The sequence below is a fragment of the Salminus brasiliensis genome, chromosome 5 (assembly GCF_030463535.1).
Source record: "Salminus brasiliensis chromosome 5, fSalBra1.hap2, whole genome shotgun sequence".
In the NCBI taxonomy this organism is placed as follows: Eukaryota; Metazoa; Chordata; class Actinopteri; order Characiformes; family Bryconidae; genus Salminus; species Salminus brasiliensis.
The window spans coordinates 20986239-20999821 of NC_132882.1; positions in this window are offsets into that span (position 1 = coordinate 20986239).

Consider the following 13583-nt stretch of genomic DNA (forward strand, 5'->3'; position numbering starts at 1 on the left):
GTAATTTTCCTGAATTCATTTGTTTTTATTTTACATTAAGAAAATCTGATTCACCTGTGTTTTCCTATAAAAAAACACTTGCTGATTTAAAATGTAGGGGCTTGCCCTAGTACATTTTTCATGGTAAGAACTTGGCTTAGTTTCAAAAATCTATGAAGCAAGTTTGTTCAAAAGTATGTACCAGATGTGGGATGAGAAGACTGTATGCTGTGATCAGAATTTCTTTGATGTGTATCCTTTGCACATTGTACCGGTTTCCATTCTCTTCCTCTCCTGCTGGTTTCCATGGGAGAGGGGCATCATGGACCACTGCCTGCCTGGTTCACGTCCCCTGAGTAAGGCCATATGTGTCCTGTTAACAAGGACAGGCTTGCCAGACACATAATCAATAGATCAATCATAAGATGATGGCCTATAATCAATCATCCCATGCTATTAGTTTTGACTTCTTCTCCGAGTTACACAGAGCACTTCTCTGTCATATTCAAGTTTTCTTTTAAAAATGCAGTGTGTGTTTGACGGTATCTGGAAGAGAGAGGAGTTGCTGGAACAGAGAGTTGGAACAATGCAAAGGAAGATCAGAGCAGGAACAGCACCCTGTTCAGACGTTCTTCATCTCTCCAGTCCCACCAACTTCATCATAAAATATCCATTGCGCCCTATGATTTACAGCACATCTGAAGGTCTCTCAGTAGTAATGAGCTGGAATGGGAATGCCTGATATCCGAGCGTACCAAAGAGCCCAGGATAGGTCTCCGTCACAATGAAAATGCCACATGGGAAGCCAGAGAGCAAAGAGAATGGGGAAGAGAATAATGAAAAGCCAATGTGAGGGATAGAGAGTGAGCGAGTGAGTGAGAGAATAAGAGAGAGAAAGAGAGGGCATTGTTTTGCGCGTGCACGCTCAGCTTGTCCATCCTGCCATCTTGAATTCCATCCATTCAGACGGCAGGCCTGCGTAGGCCAGGCCTCCAACGCGTTTCCCCCGCTGCTCTCACAACAGACGCATTCAAACAGCAATACCGCGGGACATCTGCACCCGATCGCTCGCCACCTCACCCCTCCCTACAACACACACACACAAACACACACTCACACACGTCGTCTTTGTATTTTCCAACAGGCACTCGGGTACTATGACAAACGCTGGGGCTTTAGAGATGCCACTTGCGTGCGTATGCCCAAACCCAGTGTGTTTCAATTGGGTTGAGTTTGAGCAAGGGTGGAGAGCTTTGCAGGCTGCTGATGGGGGCATGGTAGGGCAAGGTTTAGACACTGACCCCCGGCATTCCTCAGACTCTCCTCACTGCATGGTGACGTGGGTGGCCCGCACGGCCTCTGAACCCCAGAGGGGCTCATGTGTGTCCATTGTTCTGGAGGTGCACTATCAGTTTAGGGAATCTGCTGCACCCAAATACTGTGTAACCAATATAATGGCTCTTTGACTTCTGCATACGCACTTAAGCCTGAAATGCGTGTTGTCAGCAAAGGGGCCTAAAACTTGATCTCTGCACTGTGCTTATAGGCAGTAAAATTACAATTCTAGCAAGATAGGGTTTGTTTGGATGAGACGCACAGTGGGTGAATATATAAACTGGCTGTTGAGTTCAGTGTTATTGTTATTAATACTGCCATGGGCAATTGATAAATACATTCTCGTTCAAAAGCTTGGAATTACTGTTCAAATGTTTAATAATATGAATAAGTATAACAAGTATGTATTATTATTGTATATGGTATATTTAATAACAACCTATTAAAATATGTGAATACAAACTGTGAATAGTAGCATTAAGTGTTGTAACAAACTATTTGTCCACTCCTGGTTTCTTTATTATTGTGTATTTCATTACAGTGAATGATTTAAAATCTTTTAATAAAATATAATATTACACAAGTAGAAACTTATTAAACACATTTTTCTAAGGAGCAAAGCTTACCCAACATGAAAATCAATGTGAAAAAGTAAAATCCCTCTTAAAATAAAACTTGTTGCATGACCTTTACCAGATCCACATTGTGGTGGAGGAATTTGAGCCCACTCTTGATACAATTCTTGATAGATTTTTAAGCATGACATGCATGTTCGGGGACTTTCCACATAAAATCTTGAATTTGGTTGGATTGTCTTTAAGGAAAGATAGATTATGATTCTGCTAAAGTTCATTAACATAGAAACAGACTATCCACTTACAAATTCTTTGAAACAGAATTCATAGTTCCTTCATTAACCCATTAATGCAGCAAGGCTGACTACAGGGACATCTGTACAAACAGGTGGGGCTATTCTTTGGCAATATAAGTTTGTAATAACACTTTTGGCCCACCAGCGGCCCATAACACTTTTGGCCCACCAGTGGCCTATAGGCTTTCTAAGGGGCTAATTGCAAGTTGTCCTTACCTAGCAAAAACATTACCATGCATCCCACTACTACCATCAGTTTGAGTGTTATTGGACTATTCTGTCCATAGAACATTACCACATTTAGGGACTGTCCGAGTGCTTTTATACAAATGTGAATTGATCATTCACTTTTCATTTGGTTAGCAATGATTACTGTTGCTAATCTTCCATGAATGTCACCTTTGCCCAGTACTTTTATTATTGTGGACTTTGACCTTGGAGATTTGTTCCTTGGATGCTCTTCTGCAACATCCTGAGAGTTCCGGGATTTATCTTCTTTCTTTATTCTTTGCGTCCTAAATTTGTAGATTGTGGCTATATTTGTGGTGATTTTCAGGCTACTTAGTAAATATTTTGGGAGTCTCAAATAATAAACCTCAATTTGAGTGAGTTTTCCATTCATGTACTGTAAAAATGAAATGATACTCAAAGCAGCTTTTGGGGTTCCTTAGCTTGTTACAGTGGCAGAACCCTTAAGGGAGCCTCCAGGAATCCTTTTGAAAAGTTCTCTGAGAAACCTAAGGCAGAGCATCTTATGGAACTCTTTTTTTTCCAGTGTGGTCTAAAATGGGCTTCAATGAAACATTTATAAGCTTTAGGATGCTTACTCAGCTGAATCTCATTATCAATGCTATACATTTAGTTCATTTGTTACTTGAGTAAGTAAGGGGCAGTTACTCTTTTACATTAACAAGTTGCGTGTTGGACAACTTAACATAAATATGTAAGTAAATAAGTACTTTTTCCCACACATATAATAAACTTGAACTCTACTGAGTAAAGACATACTCTACCCATTTAAAGTAAATACAAGATCATGCCTTAAAAGAACACAATGTTTCATATGCCACCTGCTCTTTCAAAAGGCCATCACCGTTGTCACTTTCTTCTGATTGGTCCCTTTTGGGCTTTCCTGGCCTTTTACATCCTAGTGAAGAGAGGGAGCAGAGGAGGGTGTTGAAAAGCCACTCATCTGTTGAGCGTGGCAGGATTGATGGATGGAGGAGGGGGGTAGCGACGATGGAGAATGGGTGTGTAGTTGGATGACAGGATTTTGCTGGACTGGCCTGAACAAGTGCAATGTGTGTGAGGGCGGGCATCGACAGTCACGTCAGAGCTGAGTTATAGTGCCGGTGTTTCAGCACGGTGGGCGGTTAGGCAGCCACTGTGATGGATGGAGCCCTGTTGGGGACCTCCTCATTCGGCCTGGCCGTCTAGGACGGAGGCGTGGGAGGCAGGGCTGTGTCTGGATCTTCATACCCTGCTTTTTCATGAGCAGTTCTGTGTGAAGCAGCTGCTACGGGTTGAGTCAGTCCACCAGTAAACACTCATAGTAATTACCATGACTGTCATCATCAACAATATCGCTGTGTAATGAGATAACAGTGTATAAAAGCACGCAGAAGATCTTCGTCTTGTTCCTGTGGAGAAGGTCTGTGCTCATTAATTGCCAATTGATAGACAAGAGTTCATATTTTGTGCTGTATCTCCTGAACCTACACTAAGTACTCTCCAGTCCAATTTCTGTTGTTGGATGGCCTCCACTCGATGGCCTTTTGAAGACCACTTGAAGAGCTCTCTGAGAGCGCAAACGCTGGCCCCAAGTCAAGCCCCTCTGGTGTGTTAGCAGGGCTAGGTGGTTGAAAGGGCCTTTAGCCTACCTCCTCCACAATCTGTTTATCCTGGGAGGCACACACAGCCCCCCAGAGAGGACCCACGGATAACCTGGCTGCCGTCTTATCCCAACCTTCAAACGCCGAGCCAGACTGAGGGAGCCAGTGCCACGGCAACAAAGGCACATGTGAGAAAGAGCTGGGCCCTTAGAAGCAAAAGCTCACTAATTGAAGGCTTGAGGGAGTGGGAGCAATATATATATATATATATATATATATATATATATATATATATATATATATATATAGAGAGAGAGAGAGAGAGAGAGAGATAGATAGAGAGAGAGAGAGAGAGGGAGAGAGAGAAAATGTGAAAGCTGTCAACCCACCCCCACAAAACTTTTCCTCCCGGCACATGCACACTTAAAACGCATGCTGTCTTTTTTTTTTATTCAGGGTGTATTTGTTTCTTTTTTCTCCTGCCTAAATAAGTAGACCCAGTAGGCCTCTGAAGCCTGTTTTACTCAGCTGGCCTAGTTCCTCTCCACTGGACCCAGATGTCAGCTTAACCCACTGCGCACACACTGATCCACTGTCACTCACTCACTCCAACCCTCTAACTTCAGTCATATGCATGCTCAGCATATTACCCACATAAGAGCTGCAACCCAATTTGCACAGAGATAGCCATACACTAATGGACACTTGGGGCCTAGGGCCACCATTTAATTGCTGTGGTCAAACGTTCCAAAGAAGAGCCAAAACAGTTACTTCTGTTTGCTGAAGCACGGCTGGTGTTCTGCCCCACTGGGCTGTAGCTGAGGTGTGGTGGTGTCGGAGGGGACAAATGATGCTTCTTGCTTAGGGGCTAGATGGTGACCCCCTACTCACACAGTCTGTTGCATGCATTTGCTTTCATTTGTCACGGTTTACAACATAGCCCTGTTTTACACTTTGCCTGCCCTGCATGTATTGTTGTAATAGAATAATTAACTAAGTACAAGCACATGCTTAGAAATGATAATTACAGTGTTTAATGAGTTAGAATAGAATTGCATTAAATTAATGACAGCAGATCATTATTGTTGTTGTTGAAGGGTTATACCAATTTATTAAATTAATTAAAAACATCTATGTGTGTGAAAGGAAGGCAGGAGAGATTAAATGGTGGGCTTTGTTTTACGCAGTGATGTTCACTCTTACAAAGTGTTTCAAATGGTCCTTTGAGCGACGTCTTAGAAGAAACACATTTAGTCTGTTAATGAACCAAGTTTGTAATAGAAATGTGTGAGTGTGCAAAACCTTTTAAAGCTATAAAGAACCTTTACTTGAACAATTTCAAAGTTCAAACTACAAGTGGTTCTTCTTAAAAATTTGAAAAAAAAAAATTATTGAAAATTTCTGTGATTTTATTTTTGTCCAAGTTACAGTAGCCTATGTCATGTCAGTGGTTTTTAGGTTTAAAGATCGTGGTGGCCAAAATCTGTAAAGACTGTGACTGTCACACACAAACACACACACACACACTCACGCGGCTCAGAGAGGGACGCAGCTCCTGCTGACCTTTGTTCTGATTTAAAAATCAAACGAGTGGCAGCAGTGGGCCAGGGGAGCGGCGGGCATGGGGGCGTATGGGTGACCTCTGACCCCCGAGGGCGTGCTGAGGGGGAATGGCGGGCCTGTGGCCCTGAATGTCAGCCCCCTGGGCGGCAGACACTGCAGGCCCTGTAATGATTTATGGGGCAGGAGTGCCATCGATGGCTGCTCAGCCCTGGGGAGGGACCTAAATGGTAGTTCTGACACCACTGAACGTAGAGGTTAAAGGTGATCAATAACAAGACTGGTGAAGAGATTGAGAGAGAGAGAAAGATGGAGGGAGAGAGAGATGGAGGGAAGGAAGGAGGAGGAGGACTCCTGGTGTTTTTTTAATTGCTGTGCTCATTATTGGCCTCTTTGTGTCTGCTCTCTTCTTTTGTGCATCAGTAAGTCTGGAGTGGAGCGTGGCCCCTTTCGCTGGGTGAGAAGGTGGATGGTGGCAAGTGCCAGATAGTGGACTGTCACATCTGTTTGCACTGAGCTACTTCTTTGTGCTTTTTTGGGCTCACACATTCTATCCTTTGTACCCTCAAGCTCTGTGTTTTACAGCAATGTGTCGTATGCATATACATACAGTAGCATGCTCCAAACAGTCACTCACTCCGACCCTCTGACTTATGTCATATGTATGATCAGCATATTGTCAATGTCATGCAAAAACCTTGCATCTGTTTTGCCCTTTTTTGCTTTTTGCCAGTTGTTCTTTATACTCTGCCAAAATCTTATGATAAATGGACCAATAGAAATGCTTCAAAATGACATAACATGACATAACATCTTTTTACAGTTCTTTTCTGCTTTGTGTGACATATATATATGTATATATATATATATATATATATACATATATATATATATATATATATATATCCTCATATATATATATATATATATATGAGGATATGTACCCACGTAAAGACGGCAACCCAATTTGCACAGACATAGTCATACACTAATGGACACTTTGGGCTTTATGTTAAAGTCCTGCATTTACAGCAAGAATTATGTGTCATGGGCTCATACATACAGGATCATGCGCCAATTTATTTAAAGAAAATGGGTGGTGTAGCTTGAAAATGTTGGTTAATTAAAACATTAAGTTCCAAAAACAGCTTTAAGACTTTTAGTTAACTAACATTTCAAAGTTAACATCTATTATTTTGTCTATACTTCCAATTTGACACTATTTTGCACACACAGATAGGGCATAATCACTAGCAGGAATAAACTTCACATTTCTAAAATGTTAACTTTATAGAGTAAAAGGTATTTCAAGTCAAGTCAGATTTATTTGTATAGCGGTTTTTACAACTGTTGTCGTCACAAAGCAGCTTTACATAATTAGTAATAAATAAAAGACAGAGAGAGAAGAAAGAAGAAATAATGTAAGACATGAATATTTCTCTTATATTAGTCCATTTGTCATGTTCACACAATGTAAAAATAGAGCAAACCGTGATTTGTTTTTCAATTGACAGTTAATGTGTTAGTATGCACATACAGTGGAGTCCAATAGTCATAATAAAATTCTGGGATATTTTTTTCTTCATTTAATCATGTAAATAACCATCAGAAAATCTAAAAATAACAAGAAATACAGAATAAAGCAGTTATAACACATAAGATGAAAATATATTTAAGATGTGATACATTTCTAGGTCTTTTTCTAAACGTAGTCCAGTTTCTGACCATGTTAAAGCCTTTGTATAAGAAAAGATCGGCTTGTTTTTTGAGCCTAATCTTGTTTAGTGAAGTTCATATTCAAACGACTCTCCATCAGAGGCTTTTCCACATACTTGAATCAGTGCCAGCTCGAGTTCACTCTGTGATTAAAGCAAAAAGTGAACATGTCAAATACTAAGACAATCTGAGATTCTAATTTTAATCAAATTATGATGCTGATAATTCATTTGTAATTTGAAATTTAGTAATGCATGAAAGTGGTATCACTAGTGGTCCCAGACTTTTGGACCCCACTTCAGAAAAATATCAGACTCATGCAGAAACAGCCAAGCCTGAAAACCCAGTACTTCTGTAATCTACTTAAATCTACTTACTTTAATTCCACTTTCTGAAAATGACTTTTTAAAAATGTCTCATGATCTTCAATGAAATTACATATATTTTTGATTCACCTCTTTTTTCTGTCCGTCTGCTTGTCTGCCTGTCTGTGTGCCACTATCTCTGTCTCTCTGAGTCTCCCAGTGTGTTTGAGGAGGGTGAATGTGCCCCCCTCCACACACACACACACACGCACGCACACACACACATATTCACTCCCACCCCCTGTGTCTATGAGGAGCTCTCAGAAGTGAGCTGATTAAGATTAAGACTGGGCTGCTTTCCCTAATCACATCTCCGCATCTAAATCATCTGTGTACATTTCTAATTACGCAGTCGCGCGCCACGTCCTTGAGCTCAGCGGCAGGTCTCCATTTCATCTCGCGCCGTCTCTCTTTCCCTCTCTCTCCCTCCTTCTCTTCACTTCGTTTCATCTTCCTTATTTATTTCTTTTTTTGTTGTTGTTATTTTGGCTGTTGTGAGTTGAAGGGCTCATTTACACTTGTCTTTTCCCTCCAGTGACAGTATAGCAGAGGGCAGGGCAGGCAGCCCAGGCTCGAACCAGCTCACACAGAGAGATCATAGGGATGGGAGAGATCACTTTTGCATGTGCAATGTCTTGTATCAGACACGAGACACAAGTTTTATTTGCCACTTGCACTTTCCCAGTTCTCTGACAGCATGCTCGTGTTTACAGAACGCATTGAAGAGATGTAATAAATAGTGTTAAAGATACAGAGCAATATCAGAATCCGTGTCTGCAGATAACATATAAATAATATTAAAATAATATATAATAATAAGTGTCATTTATACAGCGCTGTTCTCAAACTCAAGGGCACTTTAGCAACATAACACAATCAAGAAAAAGCAAGAACAGTCAACACAAACATGCATTTCCCCTGCAGACAGAGGGAAACACTCCTCAGACCAAGGCATAAGGTTCCATCAAATAGAGTCCTTATAAGTGGGTGGGAACGTCAGCCCAAAATGCCTCAGAGCTGCGAAGTACAGTCATGAGACGGCTCAAGATTACTTAAACTAAATCTTTAAATGTTTGTGGACACACTATATAATGAATGCATTCAGCTACTGTAAGTTGCACCCATACTGCAAAGGCACACACAGCCCGTAAAGAAGTATTGCCAGTAGAATATGACTCTCTGAAGCAGATAAACATGGACCTATAGGCAGCATGCCTAACGCCAGGTGTGGGCTAAAGTGGTCTGAAGCACCCCAGCATTAAGCTGTGGAGCAATGGAACTGTGTTCTCTGGAATGAAGGTGCTTAAGGTGGGATGGGGTGGTAATCATAAATGCAATCAAATCATCATAGCAAAGCAAAGTTTGTTGTTTTAACTCTAATGATGTTTAGTTTTTTAAATGCACCAGTTTCTGTATTGCTGGGTTCAGCGTGGAGAACCTGGTTACTGACACCGGGTGTATTAAACAGAGGCATTAAAAACAGAGGCGTTGCCACACCAGGAAGTCACTTTGGTGGTGAACCATTGAAATATCCAAGTCGCGATGTAGAGACACACCAGAGGTGGGCCTGGGAAAACACCCCAGTTACAATGTAAAATTAATCTAGCAGTGGGCCTAGAAAACATTCGAGTTGCAACTTAGAGTCACTCCAGCAGTGGGCCTGGACAACACCCAAGTTTCAGTGTAAAGTCACTGCAGCATTGGGCCTGGAAAACATCCAAATCACAATGTAGAGTCCCTCCAGTCGTGGGCCTGGACAAATATCTAAGTCGCATGTAAAGAATTACTTTAAGAAACTACTTTAAGTAACTACCCATGTGGTGGGCCAGGGAAAACCTCCAATTTGCAATGTAAAGTGACCAGCGGTGGGCCTAGGAACACCTCCAAGTTGCAATGTAAAGTCTTCCTGGAGGCAGGCCTAGGAATACCTCCAAGTTGCAGTGTAAAGTCTTTCTGGAGGCAGGCCTAGGAACACCTCCAAGTTGCAGTGTAAAGTCGTTCTGGTGACAGGACCTGGGAACACGTCCAAGTCACAATGTAGAGTCACTCAGGTGATGGGCCTGGGAACACATCCAAGTCGCAATGTATAGTCACTGCAGTGGCCAACCTGGGAAAAAAATCCATGTCGCAATATAAAGTCACTCCAGCAGCTGGCCTGAGAAAAAGGCATGGCGTAGAGATATGCCAGTGGTAAGCCTGGGAAAACATCCAAGTCACAATGTAAAGCTACTCTGGCAGTGGGTCTCAGAAAACATCCACAAGCTAGAGTCACCCGGGTAACTGACCTGATAAGCCTTAAAGCCGTGACATAGAAACACTCAGGCAGACGTTTTGAAATGTGAAAAATGTGGAGCAAATCACTTTTGGCTAATGGGGAAATACAAAAATAAAAACAGTAAAAATACACAAAAAGTACAAAAACACAAACAGTACAAAAGGCAGATTTGTAGCGGCAGCTAATTTGCAACTGAATGCTTACACCATTAAAACAATCCAACTAATTAAACATTAACATGAAATCGAAATTGGACCCATGTATATTAAATCTGACTGATTATTCAAATCTATATTAGTTGATGCATTTGTTGTATTTCTGCCTTAACCTACTTTAATAAGATGACTACATTTTATTTACGGTAAACTATGTGGATCTAGGCCAAATTTTGATGTATTAAAGGCAAATTAAATAAAATATATTAGTATAGCACTTTATATAATTGACATTGTCATAAAGAAGCTTTACATGAATCCAGTAATGAAAGAAAAGTATTATAGCAAAATATAAATCATAAAAAAACATAAAACCCCTGGTGAGCAAGTTACAGGCAACAGTGGCAAGAAAAAACTCCCTCACAGGTGGAGGGAGTGGTAGGGACCAAGACTTATCATCTTCGGAACTACTTATAAATCATTGATTAAAAAGTCACTGTACTACCACATAAAACCATTCTTCTGTGGTGTATCTAATCAGGTGTACTTAAAGGATCATAATATAACAACTATTATCACCAAAGTAGTACAAATATCTGTGTACTGACATCAGTATCCACATCGACACACATACACTATATTGCCAAAAGTATTTGCTCGCCTGCCTTTGCATGAATATGAACTTGAGTGACATCCCATTCTTAATCCATAGCGTTTAATAGGATGTCGGGCCACCCTTTGCAGCTATGACAGCTTAAATTCTTCTGGGAAGGCTTTCCACAAAGTTGGGAGCATGAAATTTACCAAAATCTCTTGGTATGCTGAAGAATGAAGAGTTTCTTTCACTGGAACTAAGGGGTTGATCCTAACACCTAAAACAACCCCACACCATAATCCCCCCTCCACCAAACTTTACATTTGGCACAATGCAGTCAGACAAGTACCAATTTCCTGGTAACTGTCAAATCCAGACTTGTCCATCCGATTGCCAGATGGAGAAGAGTGATTCGTCATGCCAGAGAACACATCTCCACTGCTCTAGAATCCAGTGGCGTTGTGCTTTACACCACTGTATCTGACGCTTTGCAATGCTTGGTGATCTAAGGCTTGGATGCAGTTGCTCGGACATGGAAATATCTACAAAATACAATATCTACATACTGTTCTTGAGCTAATCTGAAGTTTGCCACACGAAGTTTGGAGATCTGTAGCGATTGACTCTGCAGGAAGTTGCCGTCCTCTGTGCACAATGAATCTCAGCATCCGCAGACCCCACTCTGTCATTTTACGTGACCTAACTACGAATTGTTGTCATTCCCAATTGCTTCTACTTTGTCATAATACCACTGATAGTTGACTGTGGAATGTTTAGTAGCAAGGAAATTTCATGACTGGACTTGTTGCACAGGTGGCATCCTCCCATGCTGGAATTCACTGATCTCCTGAGAGCGACTGCATGCATAGGTGCTTGGTTTTATACACTTCTGACCATGGAATTGATTTGAACACCTGAATTCAATGATTTGGATGGGTGAGTAAATACTTTTGGCAAAACAGTGTGTGTACATGGAAGATATCATCACATAAATCCCATATTGGGGCAGTGGTGGCTCAGCGGTTAGAGCGCCGGGATATCGATAACAGGGTTGTGGGTTCGATTCCCGGGCTCGGCAAGCTGCCACTGTTGGGCCCTTGAGCAAGGCCCTTTACCCTCTCTGCTCCCCGGGCGCTGGAGTTGGCTGCCCACCGCTCTGGGTGTGTGTGTGTACTCACTGCCCCTAACACATGTGTGTGTGAGTGTGTGTTCACTACCAGATGGGTTAAATGCGGAGGACACATTTCGCTGTACAGTGTACACTGTACAGTGACAAATATGTGCACCTTTACCTTTATATTGGTGCATATTTAAATATGATTCAATAAGTAGAGGATGCAAGCTCATTCTGATCACAAATCAATACACAGTGCAAGCCCTGTATTCTGTATGTGTGTAAGCACAGTCATATTTGATATGTGTGTTGCAGTGGAGGACATGATGCTTATTGAAATGCATGGGAAGCCATAACATGTTGAATCTCGTAGTCCATATTTTGAGGATGCTACACTGCCTTGAACTGGAGATTGTTGTCAGTGTACAAGGATTAAATTCATTGATGTTCCTTTGGTGAGAAAAAAAAAGTATATAACAATAACTTGTACTGTATACCATGTTGTTCTTTTTTGGATTGTTTGTGCATGCCAACAACCACTTATAGCACAGCTTTTAATTTGTCTAAGGTGCATACAAATTGTGAATTTGTGCCATTGATCGAAAGGCCCTGAATATATCCAAACACACACGACCTTCCCATTGTCTAGCAGTTTTCCCTCAGAAGCTATGGCATTTTTTATTTTCCTTTATTCAAGAGTCAACCTTGTAATTTAAGTCTTGAAAGAGCAGTCCCCCAAGCTGGCCATGATACAAAGGCAAGGTTTGAAGGTGAAGTACTGGGCAGCCTATAGCATTGACTTCACATTACCTTTAAGATGTGGGCCTTCTGGGTGAGCTATTAACTCTGCAACCTTGAGCATCTTCCTGGAAAAGGCCTTCAGTGCTAGAGAATGGTGCAGGAGAGATCAGAGAGCAAGCCAGGCACATAGACCTGCAGCAATGACAGAGAAAGAACCCAAAGATTGGCAATAGGAACGTGAGAAGAAAACAGGGAAAGATTTCAACAGGTTCATCTATGAGACACTAGCTGGGTGTTGGAAGGGGACTGTAAACAATACTAGAACAGCATTAGAGGATATATTCAATTAAATGTAGTTCCTATTTTAACAAGCTAGTTTTGTGTTATTTTGTGTTACTTAAACTTGTACTCTTTTTTAAATTTAATGTTGCTCAATTTATAATGTAATGCTGTTCAATTCGTTGAAATATACATGTATGTGCTAATTTTTAGCTTGGTTATTTAGAGTTAACAGTTCATCCTGTGTTGCTGTGTTTAACGTGGACAACTTGGTTACTGATTGTATCAAATAGAGGCCTAACACTTTGTTTTAATGGTAATGATGGATATTTTGTTTTGCTAAACATACAAACAACAAAATCAGTTAAACCAATGCAAAAAGATTCATGCAAAATGTAACTATTTTATGGTCCATATATTAGGATATAATAGCCATCATATGATCTAAGTCTAAGTTTGCATCAGTACCTCCACTGTGTCTATTTGATCTCATAATCAAGAGATACTACAACTTTCCAACTAAAATAACCTTTAGAGACCCATACAATTCTTAAATCCATCTTAGCTTGGATGTATAACTTAATCAGACCCTTCCATAGGTATAGATTTTTACATAATGTGGATGTTCTGTAAAAACATTTGTCACACTTAAACATTTCATTTAGAAAATGGGTCTTTAAATAATATTCACAGAAAATGAATCTTATATGTCAAGGTTCTTCAATCCAATTCCAGTCCAAGAAAGTCATTTAGTGATTTCTATGAT